Genomic DNA, 15142 nt, shown 5'->3' on the forward strand with positions numbered 1-15142 from the left:
ACAAGGCTCCTATCTGGGAACCCTCCTCATCACGAATAAATAAATGCAAAACAGGACTTAATCAATTAATTCATAATTGACTTGAGTTTGACTGCGCTACATATTGTGACCTTGTTATTTAGAATATTCATAGTGATCTTTTTTTGTTTTAAGTCCGCTATACATCCAAATGTTATGGAGGCCAAAAGATCACTGTCACACTCCATGGTAATCTTCATCAAACGCACATCCGCTTTGTTGTTTGCATTGTTCTTTATGATTATATAATGGGTGGGTCTAATTCTGAATGCTGATTGGTTTAAACCGCATTCCAGCCGGTGTGTATTTCACAAGTTACCACCGGCTAAATCTATAACGTTAAAATGCCTCTTTGCTTTGTTCCATTTGCCTGCGAAATCCACTGTTTCATCAGCCCAGCCAAGCAATTTATAAACCTGATCACCACTATAAAAAGCATCTAGACATTACCTCAAGTTTCTTTTAGACTAACATTTTGTTTTCAACAGCAGAGATTTGTATAAACCTTGGGGTCTGTCTCTCCGACTTTGGCAACATTGTTTCAATACTTAAATTCGATCTCCAGTCTCATAGTAATGAACGTGTCGGGAGGAGACAAACAGGCAGGCCGCGTTTCTCAGCCAGTCGAAATCATGAATCAGCTGGCCTAATTTTTATGGATTTAAACAAAGAAAATATAAATTGAAAGCAGGTCAAACAAAACGTATGTGGTTTTTACAGCTTCAGTTTGAAGTGATTGTGTTAGCTGTGTTGTTGGCTAGCTCCTCTGAACAACAATGTCCTGACGAGAGAGCACATTTCCTATGCCAGGTGAAATCGCGGCTTATTAGCTCATTGTTACGGATGTATCCAAATGTCACTAGAAAACTGCGTAAACAAATGCAAATACAGCTACTTTGTTGTTTTCTGGCTGCACTGTTTGATGTGACTGAAAGTTAGCCGTAGTTGGCTAGCTAGCAAGCAAGGGATGTGAATGTTGTCAGCGAGTATGGCAATAGAACATTTAGATCGAAAGACTGGGTCGTGTCCATAGATACGGAACAAAAAGACTGAACGACTGGGTTGCGTCTCTGGCAACCGAACCGATACAACGAACGACGCCGGCTGGGTAGCAACCCTAGATTTGTGTCGGGACTATATCTTGTGGTGGATGAAATAGTATGAATAAATTAATCAAAATTACATTTTTAATTCAAATATGTCAATCATGATTTGAATATGTTGGTAACCCTTTGTATAAAAGTGACAATGCCAGAGAAGCTGGTGTTTGGAGGATACATTTCCCCCAGGAGGTAAGGGTAGGTAACAACACATCCGACGCGCTGATCCTCAACACGGGGGCCCCGCAGGGGTGTGTGCTCAGTCCCCTCCTGTACTCGAAGCATTGCGAAGAGCTGCTGGCAAACGCACGAAAGTGCTGTTTGAATGAATGCTTATGAGCCTGCTGCTGCCTACCACCGCTCAGTCAGACTGCTCTGTCAAATATCAAATCATAGACTTAATTATAGCATAATAACACACAGAAATACATAGGTCATTAATATGGTCATTAATATGGTCAAATCCGGAAACTATAATTTCGAAAAAAAAACGTTTATTCTTTCAGTGAAATACTATATATTCTGTATTTTATCTTAACAGTTGGCATCCATAAGTCTAAATATTACTATTACATTGCACAACCTTCAATGTTATGTCATAAATACATACAATTCTGGCAAATTAGTTTGCAACTAGCCAGGCGGCCCAAACTGTTGCATATACCCTGACTCTGCGTGCAATGAACGCAAGAGAAGTGACACAGTTTCCCTAGTTTAATATTGCCTGCTAACATGAATTTCTTTTAACTAAATATGCAGGTTTAAAAATATATACTTCTGTGTACTGATTTTAAGAAAGGCATTGATGTTTATCGTTAGGTACATTCGTGCAACTATTATGCTTTTTTTGGAAAAATGCGCTTTTGTTAAATCATCCCCCGTTTGGCGAAGTTGGCTGTCTTTGTTAGGAAGAAATAGTCTTCACAGTTCGCAACGAGCCAGGCGGCCCAAACTGCTGCATATACCCTGACTGTGTTGCACAGAACGCAAGAGAAGTGACACAATTTCCCTAGTTAAAAGAAATTGATGTTAGCAGGCAATATTAACTAAATATGCAGGTTTAAAAATATATACTTGTGTATTGATTTTAAGAAAGGTGTTGATGTTTATGGTTAGGTACACATTGGTGCAATGACAGTGCTTTTTCCGCGAATGGGCTTGTTAACTTTTTATGGCTGCATGGGCAGTATTGAGTAGCTTGGATGAAAAGGTGCCCATTGTAAACGGCCAGCTCCTCAGTCTCAGTTGCTAATATATGCATATTATTATTAGTATTGGATAGAAAACACTCTAACGTTTCCAAAACTGTCACAATATTGTCTGTGAGTATAACATAACTGATATTGCAGGCGAAACCCTGAGGAAAATCAAAACAGGAAGTGGCTTCTATTTTGAAAACTCCATGTTCCATAGCCTCCCTTTGCTGGATTTAAAGGGATATGAACCAGTGTAACGGTTCTCTTGGGGTGAAGTAGAGGCGGACCAAAACGCAGCATGATTATATTAATTCGTGTTTAATAAAAACAGATAAACACGAACACTACAAAACAATAAACGTGGAAAACCAAAAACAGCCCTGTCTGGTGCAAAACACAGAGACAGGAACAATCACCCACAAACACACAGTGAAACCCAGGCTACCTAAATATGGTTCCCAATCAGAGACAATGACTAACACCTGCCTCTGATTGAGAACTATATCAGGCCAGACATAGAAATAGACAAACAAGACATCCAACATAGAATGCCCACTCAGATCACATCCTGACCAACCAAAACATAGAAACATACAAAGCAAACTATGGTCAGGGTGTGACAACCAGATTCATTTTCCTATCGCTTCCTCAAGGTGTCAACAGTCTTCAGACATAGTTTCAGGCTTTTATTTTGAAAAATGAGCCAGAACAATAACATCGGGTCAAGTGGTCACATGAGTTTTGCTTGCGCAAAAGAGTTTGGATAGGTATTGCTTTTCCCTCTCCTTCTGTGAAAGACATTTGCGGTTGATATATTATCGATTATATATTTTAAAAACAACCTGAGGAATGATTATAGAAAACGTTTGACATGTTTCTGTGGACATTATGGAAACTATTTGGAATTTTCGTTGTCGTGACCACTCTTTCCTGTGGATTTCTGAACATAACACGCCAAACAAATTTTGGATATAAAAATTATCTTTATGGAACAAAAGGAACATTTGTTGTGTAACTGGGAGTCTCGTGAGTGAAAACATCCGAAGATCATCAAAGGTAAACGATTAATTTGATTGCTTTTCTGATTTTCGTGACCAAGCTACCTGATGCTAAGTGTACTTAATGTTTCGTCGTGCGATCGATAAACTTACACAAACGCTTGGATTGCTTTCGCTGTAAAGCATAATTTCAAAATCTGACACGACAGGTGGATTAACAAAAGGCTAAGCTGTGTTTTCCTATATTGCACTTGTGATTTCATGAATATAAATATTTTTAGTAATATTTATTGAATGTAGCGCTATGCTATTCAGCGGTTGTTGATGACACTTATCCTGTTAGTGGGACTGAAGCCATAACAAGTTAAATCACCCGTTTGGCGAAGTAGGCTATGATTCAATTATAAATTATCAGGCACCGCATCGATTATATGATTATATGCAGCGCAGGACAAGCTAGATAAACTAGTAATATCATCAACCATGTGTAATTAACTAGTGATTATGTTGAGAGTGATTGTTTTTTATAAAATATGTTTAATGCTAGCTAGCACCTTACCTTGGCTCCTTGCTGAACTTGCATAACAGGTAGTCAGCCTACCACACAGTCTCCTCGTGAAGTGCAATTTAATTGGCCATGATCGGTGTCCAAAAATGCAGATTACCGATTGTTATGAAAACTTGAAATCGGGACAAATTAATCGGCCATTCCAAATAATCGGTCGACCTCTAATCTCCACACACAGGTGTGTTTTAGAATTACGAAACATTCACATTAAATGTTAGAGATAACAGGAAATTGCTGCCATCTGTCAGTTAACCATCATTCAACCAGTTTTGCAACCAAGTCAATAACAGTATATTACTGTTTCTGTCTGCCTCTCCTACACCTGTCTTTAGAACAAAACATGCATGACATCTAAGGTTGCAAAGGGTCGGAAACTTTCCGGTAAATGTCCGTACATTTTCTGAAAATGTTCCATGGAAAGCTAAGCCTGGGAATTTGGGAAATTTTGCTTAAATTCATCAAAAAGGTGAGCTTACAACAGTGAATGTTTTTTTTATGGGACACACATAAGGCAGTTCAAGGTCTTGTGGTTAAACTAATTAAATGGAATTGCAACCCTCTGAATGTGCAGTGCATTTTTCCATCACATGTACAGCTGATTCTCAAGATCTTGCACACTAATGAGATGCTATTGAGCCCACACTACTACACTGTCTGAGTGAATATAACACAATAGATCTGGTTTAGATAATACAATGAAAAAAACATATGTTTTTTCATTTTTATTGTTGTATCATCTTTAAAATGAAAAATACCAAACAAACATTCAGATAGGATGATGGCGACAATTTCAGTGAAAAACACAAGAGGGCAACAGTACTGAGTGTGCTACGTGATATTTATCATGAAGTCACCCAGGTGTCCCACACAAGTAGCCCAAATGTACCCAAGTGGCCAAATTGGTGAAATTATACATTTTGAATGGAGTAACTATATACAAAATACCAAAATGGTATTCTAACACACCCCCCCAAAACATGGAGAAAAAACATGGGGGATGGACACCTTGGCACTGGGGGCTCCCATTCGGTGTCAGTGTCACTGTGAAAGAAAATGTTCAGTTAGAATAGTTTCACATATGAGCCCTATATCAACAGGTATAATAAACAGATATATATAGAGTACAGGGAACATACGGTTGAATATATTATTATAGACCTGCTAGATCTACTGTCTCATTTATATTATGACAGACCAGCTAGATCTACTGTCTATTTTATATTATGACATTTCAGCTAGATCTACTGTCTCTATTATATTATGACAGACCAGCTAGATCTACTGTCTTTATTATATTACAACAGACCAGCTGTATCTACTGTCTCCATTTCACTTTGGCCATTGTTGTGGGCCTGCCCTCCCCTCAACAGCCTCAAATAGGCTATTTCATGTGGGGGTGGGGTGGGGCGGCAGACACACGCATCTCACATTTCATTACATTACATTTTTATATATTGCTACTAAAATGTAAAAAAAATCACAAATAATATTTAATGTTATTAATTTCAAACAACGGCATTAGCATGAGAATAACTTACCAGTCCAAAACGATGTCCTCTCCGTTCAAAAAATATTCCTCCATTTGGGAATCGCTAAATGAATCGTCCTCCAACAATCTCTGTCTCACTTTCCCGATCAATTTCTTCTAAAATTGTGTGTACATCTGTATATCTAGACTTAGATTTAGCTTTCCCTGACTTAGTCGCCATACTGATTGATATATAAACAGCTGAAGATGCGCTTTACCAAAACAACGCTGTGCGTAACATGCGTTGCTCCTTCCGGTATGAAACTTCAATGGCGAATTACCCTCTTTATGCCGGAGTTTACTACATGGGTTGGTCTTCCAACACATAAACATTACATATTGCCGTTTACTTCAGCTCATTGGCTATCTACCCAGCTAGATTTCAAGACGATCAGTGGTCATTGGGTTAAAATACAGTCAATCAACGAAACAGTGGTCATATCATTGGTGTACAATTATGTCATTACTGGTTGTCTTCAAATTGGTTTCTTTCAGTCAATACATCCCGCGAAATGGCCCATCACGTTTGGTTGTGTTACAAACAAACCAGTTGATTGCAATGAAACCAATCATGACTGGAAAAGTCACGTTTAGTGTGTGTATTTACATCGAATGTGTCGTCGAAAATGGAATGAGACGGAATTCACGACACAAGCGGTTCACAAAATGTTTCGTTAGGCTATAAAAATGGATTTTATCAAACAAAAGACCATTCATTGTGTAACAATGAGCATTGGGATTGCAAACAGAGGAAGATCGTCAAAGGTAAACAATTTATTTTATTGCAGTTTGTGATTTTGTTACGCCTGTGCTGGTTGAAATAGTTGTTTTTATGGGGCTCTATCCTCAGATAATCACATCGTATTCTTTAGCAGTAAATCCTTTTTTAAATCTGACAACGCAGTTGGATTAGCAAGATTCTACGCTTTCGAAACATGTGAGACACTTGTATTTTCATGAATGTTCAATATGACTATTTAAGTAGCGATCACTGTATGTTGTCGAATTTCATCCCGCTAACGGGTTCGGTGCGCAGAGAGGTTAAACCTCATAATGTACAATATATATTGTTAATCTGTAGTCAAGGACCAGATAAATGTAAGGAGGGAGGGGTCTTATAACCTCACCCCTTCTATTAATACAACATAAGCATAATCAATTATTATAATACATCACACATTTGGTACAGCCCCTATCATGACCCCTAGGAAAAACCCTAACACATGCTTTATCTACTCTTTTGCTGGAATCAGAGTTCAACAGAGTTCAAGTGAAGGTCAAGCAAATCATAGAGAAAGCAGACTGTATTGCAAACATCTCTGATGGGTGGTCGAATGTTCGTGGGCAAGGAATAATTAACTCCATCATCTCCATCCCTCAACCAGTTTTCTACAAGAGCACAGACACAAGGGACAACAGACACACCGGCCTCTACATTGCAGATGAGCTGAAGGCAGTCATCAATGACCTTGGACCACAGAAGGTATTTGCACTGGTGACAGACAATGTTATGATCATGAAGGCAGTTTGGTCTAAAGTGGAGGAGCCCTACCCTCACATCACACCCATTGGCTGTGCTGCTCATGCATTGAATCTGCTCCTCAAGGACATCATGGCACTGAAAACGATGGATACACTCTACAAGAAAGCCAAGGCAATGGTTAGGTATGTGAAGGGTCATCAAGTTATATTAGAGCACCACATTGAAGCTGCCCAGCAACACACGTCGGGGTGGTATTGTCATCATGTTTGACAGTCTCCTGGAGGGGAAGGAGTCTCTCCAATAAATTGCCTTATAACAGTCTGCCGATATGGACAGCCCCATCAAGAGGATCCTCCTGGATGATGTATTTTGGGAGAGAGGGGTAAGCAGCCTGAAACTCCTGAAACCTATAGCAGTAGCCATTGCACGGATTGAGGAAGACAATGCCATCCTGTCTGATGTTCAGACTCTGCTTGCAGATGTAAGAGAAGAAGTCTGTACTGCCCTGCCCACTTCACTGTTGCTCCAAGCAGAGGAAATTGCAGTTCTGGAATACATCAAAAAGTGTGAAGACTTCTGCCTGAAGCCCAAACACGCCGCAGCGTACATGTTGGACCCCAAGTACACTGGCAATAGCATCCTGTCTGGTACAGAGATCAACAAGACCTATGGTGTCATCACTACCATGTCTCGCCACCTTGGCCTGGATGAGGGCAAGGTTCTTGGCAGTCTGGAGAAGTACACTTCCAAGCAAGGGCTTTGGGATGGAGATGCAATATGGCAGTTGTGCCAACATATCTCATCACCCACCTGGTGGAAGGGACATTAGGATCTGAGGCTCTTTCCCTTGTTTTCCCATCATTTCCCAACATCGACTCAGTGGGTTTTGTCCAACATGTCTCTGGACCCACTCACTGTCACAGTCGTACTCTGGACCTAGTTTTGTCCCATGGAATAATTGTTGTGGATCTTAATGTTTTTCCTCATAATCCTGGACTATGGGACCACCATTTTATTACGTTTGCAATTGCAACAAATAATCTGCTCAGACCCCAACCGAGGAACATCAAAAGTCGTGCTATAAATTCACAGACAACACAAAGATTCCTTGATGTCCTTCCAGATTCCCTCTGTCTACCCATGGACGCCAGAGGACAAAAATCAGTTAACCACCTAACTGAGGAACTCAATTTAACCTTGCGCAATACCTAGATGCAGTTGCACCCCTAAAAACGAAAAACATTTCTCATAAGAAACTAGCTCCCTGGTACACAGAAAATACCCGAGCTCTGAAGCAAGCTTCCAGAAAATTGGAACGGAAATGGCGCCACACCAAACTGGAAGTCTTCAGACTAGCTTGGAAAGACAGTAGCGTGCAGTACCGAAGAGCCCTTACTGCTGCTCGATCATCCTATTTTTCTAACCTAATTGAGGAAAATAAGAACAATCCGAAATTCCTTTTTGATACTGTCGCAAAGCTAACTAAAAAGCAGCATTCCCCAAGAGAGGATGGCTTTCACTTTAGCAGTGATAAATTCATGAACTTCTTTGAGGAAAAGATCATGATTATTAGCAAGCAACTTACGGACTCCTCTTTAAATCTGCGTATTCCTTCAAAGCTCAGTTGTCCTGAGTCTGCACAACTCTGCCAGGACCTAGGATCAAGAGAGTGTACTATATCGCTTGACACAATGATGAAAATAATCATGGCCTCTAAACCTTCAAGCTGCATAATGGACCCTATTCCAACTAAACTACTGAAAGAGCTGCTTCCTGTGCTTGGCCCTCCTATGTTGAACATAATAAACGGCTCTCTATCCACCGGATGTGTACCAAACTCACTAAAAGTGGCAGTAATAAAGCCTCTCTTGAAAAAGCCAAACCTTGACCCAGAAAATATAAAAAACTATCGGCCTATATCGAATCTTCCATTCCTCTCAAAAATTTTAGAAAAGGCTGTTGCGCAGCAACTCACTGCCTTCCTAAAGACAAACAATGTATACGAAATAATTCAGTCTGGTTTTAGACCCCATCATAGCACTGAGACTGCACTTGTGAAGGTGGTAAATGACCTTTTAATGGCATCAGACCGAGGCTCTGCATCTGTCCTCGTACTCCTAGACCTTAGTGCTGCTTTTGATATCATCGATCACCACATTCTTTTGGAGAGATTGGAAACCCAAATTGGTCTACACGGACAAGTTCTGGCCTGGTTTAGATCTTATCTGTCGGAAAGATATCAGTTTGTCTCTGTGAATGGTTTGTCCTCTGGCAAATCAACTGTAAATTTCGGTGTTCCTCAAGGTTCCGTTTTAGGACCACTATTGTTTTCACTATATATTTTACCTCTTGGGGATGTCAGTCGAAAACATAATGTTAACTTTCACTGCTATGCGGATGACACACAGCTGTACATTTCAATGAAACATGGTGAAGCCCCAAAATTGCCCTCGCTAGAAGCATGTGTTTCAGACATAAGAAAGTGGATGGCTGCAAACGATCTACTTTTAAACTCGGACAAAACAGAGATGCTTGTTCTAGGTCCCAAGAAACAAAGAGATCTTCTTTTGAATCTGACAATTAATCTTAATGGTTGTACAGTCGTCTCAAATAAAACTGTGAAGGACCTCGGCGTTACTCTGGACCCTGATCTCTCTTTTGAAGAACATATCAAGACCATTTCAAGGACAGCTTTTTTCCATCTACGTAACATTGCAAAAATCAGAAACTTTCTGTCCAAAAATTATGCAGAAAAATTAATCCATGCTTTTGTCACTTCTAGGTTAGACTACTGCAATGCTCTACTTTCCGGCTACCCGGATAAAGCACTAAATAAACTTCAGTTAGTGCTAAATACGGCTGCTAGAATCCTGACTAGAGCCCAAAAATTTGATCATATTACTCCAGTGCTAGCCTCCCTACACTGGCTTCCTGTCAAAGCAAGGGCTGATTTCAAGGTTTTACTGCTTACCTACAAAGCATTACATGGGCTTGCTCCTACCTATCTCTCTGATTTGGTCCTGCCGTACATACCTACACGTACGCTACGGTCACAAGACGCAGGCCTCCTAATTGTCCCTAGAATTTCTAAACAAACAGCTGGAGGCAGGGCTTTCTCCTATAGAGCTCCATTTTTATGGAGCGGTCTGCCTACCCATGTCAGAGACGCAAACTCGGTCTCCACCTTTAAGTCTTTACTGAAGACTCGTCTCTTCAGCGGGTCATATGATTGAGTGTAGTCTGGCCCAGGAGTGGAAAGGTGAACGGAAAGGCTATGGAGCAACGAACCGCCCTTGCTGTCTCTGCCTGGCCGGTTCCCCTCTTTCCACTGGGATTCTCTGCCTCTAACCCTGTTACAGGGGCAGAGTCACTGACTTACTGGGGCTCTCTCATACCGTCCCTGGGAGGGGTGCGTCACCTGAGTGGGTTGAGTCACTGATGTGATCATCCTGTCTGGGTTGGCGCCCCCTCCTTGGGTTGTGCCGTGGCGGAGATCTTGTGGGCTATACTCAGCCTTGTCTCAGGATGGTAAGTTGGTGGTTGAAGATATCCCTCTAGTGGTGTGGGGGCTGTGCTTTGGCAAAGTGGGTGGGGTTATATCCTTCCTGTTTGGCCCTGTCTGGGGGTGTCCTCGGATGGGGCCACAGTGTCTCCTGACCCCTCCTGTCTTAACCTCCAGTATTTATGCTGCAGTAGTGTATGTGTCGGGGGGCTAGGGTCAGTTTGTTATATCTGGAGTACTTCTCCTGTCCTATTCGGTGTCCTGTGTGAATTTAAGTGTGCTCTCTCTAATTCTCTCTTTCTTTCTCTCTCTCGGAGGACCTGAGCCCTAGGACCATGCCTCAGGACTACCTGACATGATGACTCCTGTCTGTCCCCAGTCCACCTGGCCGTGCTGCTGCTCCAGTTTCAACTGTTCTGCCTTATTATTATTGGACCATGCTGGTCATTTATGAACATGTGAACATCTTGGCCATGTTCTGTTGTAATCTCCACCCGGCACAGCCAGAAGAGGACTGGACACCCCACATAGCCTGGTTCCTCTCTAGATTTCTTCCTAGGTTTTGGCCTTTCTAGGGAGTTTTTCCTAGCCACCGTGCTTCTACACCTGCATTGCTTGCTGTTTGGGGTTTTAGGCTGGGTTTCTGTACAGCACTTTGAGATATCAGCTGATGTACGAAGGGCTATATAAATACATTTGATTTGATTTGATTTGATTTGTTGCCTCCATCTTTCTCCAAATCCCACCAACATCAGCCGCCTCAGAGCGCAATTGGTCCTTGTTTGGGAACCTATACACCAAAGCACAAAACAGGCTGACTAATACAAGGGTTGGAAAATTGGTGGCCATCAAGGCAAATTTGAGGCTTTTTGAGCCTGACAACGAGCCATCCCCAACAAGGTTGGAAAGTGACAGTGAAAATGAGGCCTCAGAGTCTGATGTTCAAGAGGTGGACATTGACGAGGTCCAGGGAGAAGACATGGAAGCCTGAGAGGAAGACAACCAAAGCTTGAGTTTCAAGACTATCATTTTACAGATGTATATTGAAAACGGATTTGGGAGAGTTGATGGATCATTGGGGATCATTCAATATTCCCTTTCCTTTGTTGTTCAGTGAAATCATCCCATGTGAAGAGTCAACTCATTTCATTAAAGTTCAATTCTTAACTAAATTGTTTTACATTTTTTTATTGGAAATATTTTATCATTTGCAATTATGTATACTTATGATAAGGTAAAATGTCTATGTTTCTGTTTCCATATGATATGGTAAATATATTCAATGCTAACTCATTTGCATATATTTCCGTTAATTCCCATATATTCCTGTTAATTCCCACGGAAAGTTTCCACCTCTGAATATAACCCAAAAGGTGCAACCCTAGTGACATCATTTGCTCATCAGGAAAGGATTGAGGAAGTAATGGCAGTTCCTGGTACGTGTGTTTTTATAGCCACCAGCTAGGTGAAGTTGAAAGAGTTACAATCATCTTTCTTCTTCTTTGATTGATGACTAGATAATGTGTTGTCAGATGCTGAATGTCATGTTTTTCTTGAGACTAGTTAGACAATAAGTTTAACTGGGGTTGGCCAAGATAATCCTGCCAAAAGATGTCAAACCAGTAGATGGTTCATGTAAGACAGTTAAAAATATTGTTTTGGGAATCTTGTAGGTACTGTACATCTACAGATAGGAGGGCTTACGAGGCAGGGTGCAATAGTACGTAAGATTACTTTAAAAATATACATATGAGGAGGTATAATCATAATTCACTCTCATCTCAAATGGAAGAGCAGCTACAGACTCATCATCAGAGTTGACTCACAAGACAAAAGGTGACTATTTCATTTTTCATATTCTAACATTACACTATCGTAAGCAGCATGAGTCCATGGACCCATCCTGTCTGGTGTCAACGGTACAGGCTGGTGGCGGTGGAGAACCGCTGTCCAATCTGCAGCAACTGTGTGATGTCATTGCGTCAGCATGGACCAACATCCCTGTGGAATGTCTCTGACTTGTAGAATCAATTCCCCAAATAATACAGGCTGTTGTGGAGGCAAAGGGGGGATCCAACCCGGGACTCGATGGGGGTGCCTAATAAACTGGCTGATGAGTTCATAATTAGTTAATAATATGCATAATGGTATACATTGATGCTTTTTTCTTGTTATGACAACATATCTCCTATATTGGAATGCAGAATACATATCTGAACACATTAACTTGTTTTCTTTTCTTTTCCAGAGTAAAGCATCCAGTGACAGCATGCAGTTGGCCACATTATGGGCTCAATTAGTTCTGCTAACAGAGCTGATTCATCAAACCTATCAACACACAACTATTCTCCATAAAACAATGCACCATAGTCTCATTAGAAGATGGCTCTCCAACCCTGTTCCTAGAGAGATACCATCCTGTAGCTTTTCATTCCAACCCTATTCTAGCAAAATCTGATTCAAATAATTCACTGGTTAATAAGATAAATCAGATTAGTTACAACTGGGGTTGAAGTGAAAACCTACAGGAGGTTAGCTCTCCACGAACAGGGATGGAGTGAAAACCTACAGGAGGGTAGCTCTCCAGGAACAGGGTTGGAGTGAAAACCTACAGGAGGGTGTCTCTCCAGGAACATAGTTTGAGTGAAAAACTACAGCAGGGTAGCTCTCCAGGAACATAGTTTGAGTGAAAAACTATAGCAGGGTAGCTCTCCTGGAACAGGGATGGAGAGTCCTGGTATAAACCTACAGGAGGGTAGCTCTCCAGGAACAGGGTTGGAGTGCCCTGCATTAGAATATGTAAAATATAGTGACATTTGACAATTGTAGTTGCATGTCACAAAGCACTTACGGGAATATATAACTTATAATGATGATAGTAAGACATTATAACATGTTTGTATTGTCCTCACAGCCCAAAGGCAGTACAACTCCTAATTGGCTGCTGTGGGAAAGGAGAAAAGAAACCCTTACTGGTCTGAGGGACAGGAGTACTGCAATACACATACATTATGTGATGGCTGGTTTCATAAAGGTGTAATGATTCCCTAATAATATGTAAGACCCACTTCAAATAAAGTATTAACAATGGCAAAGTCTAAGTATACTTCTCTGTTGTCATGAGATCATCAGGAACTACTGCATTTCTCCGTCTTCACATCAATGTCTTTTTATTATAGGAAACTTCACTGGTACAGTAGATGGGTTGGGCTAAAACCTCAAATCAGCTTGTTTCCCAGTGATTAAATAGCTGATAGCTGCTTTACTGAGGAGCAGTTGTACTTACTATGACTTTGTGATATTTGGTTATCCCTCCTAGCTATCTTAAGATGAATGCACTAACTGTTGGTCGCTCTGGATAAGACTATGTGAGTGTTGTAACAGACTGCAGCAAACTTCAGACATTAATAGAGACAGAAAATGTAGTATCTCATCTGGCCTGCTAGAATTAAACTCAAATACATGTACTGAATCAAATATTAATTTTCACAAAGTCTGCTGCCTCAGTTTGTGTGATGGCAATTTGCATATACTCCAGAATGTTATGAAGAGTGATCAGATGAATTGCAATTAATTGCAAAGTCCCTCTTTGCCATGCAAATGAACTGAATCTCCAAAAAACATTTCCAATGCATTTCAATGCATTGAGTTTGAATAACAGACTGGAAGTTTCAAAAGGAGGGTGGTGCTTGGAATCATTGTTCTTCCTCTGTCAACCATGGTTACCTGCAAGGAAGCACTTGCCGTCATCATTGCTTTGCACAAAAAGGGCTTCACAGGCAAGGATATTGCTACCAGTAAGATTTCACTTAATTTTATCGGATCATCAAGAACTTCAAGGAGAGCGGTTCAATTGTTGTGAAGAAGGCTTCAGAGCGCCCAAGAAAGTCCAGCAAGCGCCAGGACCGTCTCCTAAAGTTGATTCAGTTGCGGGATTGGGGCACCACCAGTACAGAGCTTGCTCAGGAATGGTAGCAGGCAGGTGTGAGTGCATCTGCACGCACAGTGAGACGAAGATTTTTGGAGGATGGCCTGGTGTCAAGAAGGGCAGCAAAGAAGCCACTTCTCTCCAGGAAAAACATCAGGGACAGACTGATATTCTGCAAAAGTTACAGGAATTGGACTGCTGAGGACCGGGGTAAAGTCATTTTCTCTGATGAATCCCCTTTCCGATTGTTTGGGGCATCCGGAAAAAAAGTTTGTCCGGAGAAGACAAGGTGAGCGCTACCATCAGTCCTGTGTCATGCCAACAGTAAAGCATCCTGATAAACACGTTTTCCTCTACGACCCACACAAGTGGCAGAAGACTCATCTGAAGTCGCTACCATTAATATGCCAACTTCTGTTTGGTAGAGTCCTAACTGTTTGGGCTACAAACTTTTGGGACCCCACTGTGGAAAGGTTGAGATTCTCACGAACACGATGGTGTTCTCCCTTTTGCTCTATAACACCACAAGTGTCACGGGACTCATCTAAAGGTAACCGGTACTGGTTTAAAAAACAAATGGAAGTACAGTATGAAGGTCGTTTTGTGCCTACACAGAAAAGGGGTAAAATCTGTGTATTTGTTTATTTCCTGAGATTTTTTATATCTCCTAGATTTAGGACAGACACTTCAAAACCTTGATTCTCGTGATATATTTTTTGACTTTTTGACTGCTTTTTGACATTTGTGAATGTGTTTCTATAGGCTTTGGCAGCCAAAATGAATATTTGATCAAATAATTGTTTAAAAAATGTGAGGATACA

Source organism: Oncorhynchus mykiss, chromosome 3, assembly GCF_057628025.1.
Source record: "Oncorhynchus mykiss isolate SJ-2025 chromosome 3, ASM5762802v1, whole genome shotgun sequence".
NCBI classification, from domain to species: Eukaryota; Metazoa; Chordata; class Actinopteri; order Salmoniformes; family Salmonidae; genus Oncorhynchus; species Oncorhynchus mykiss.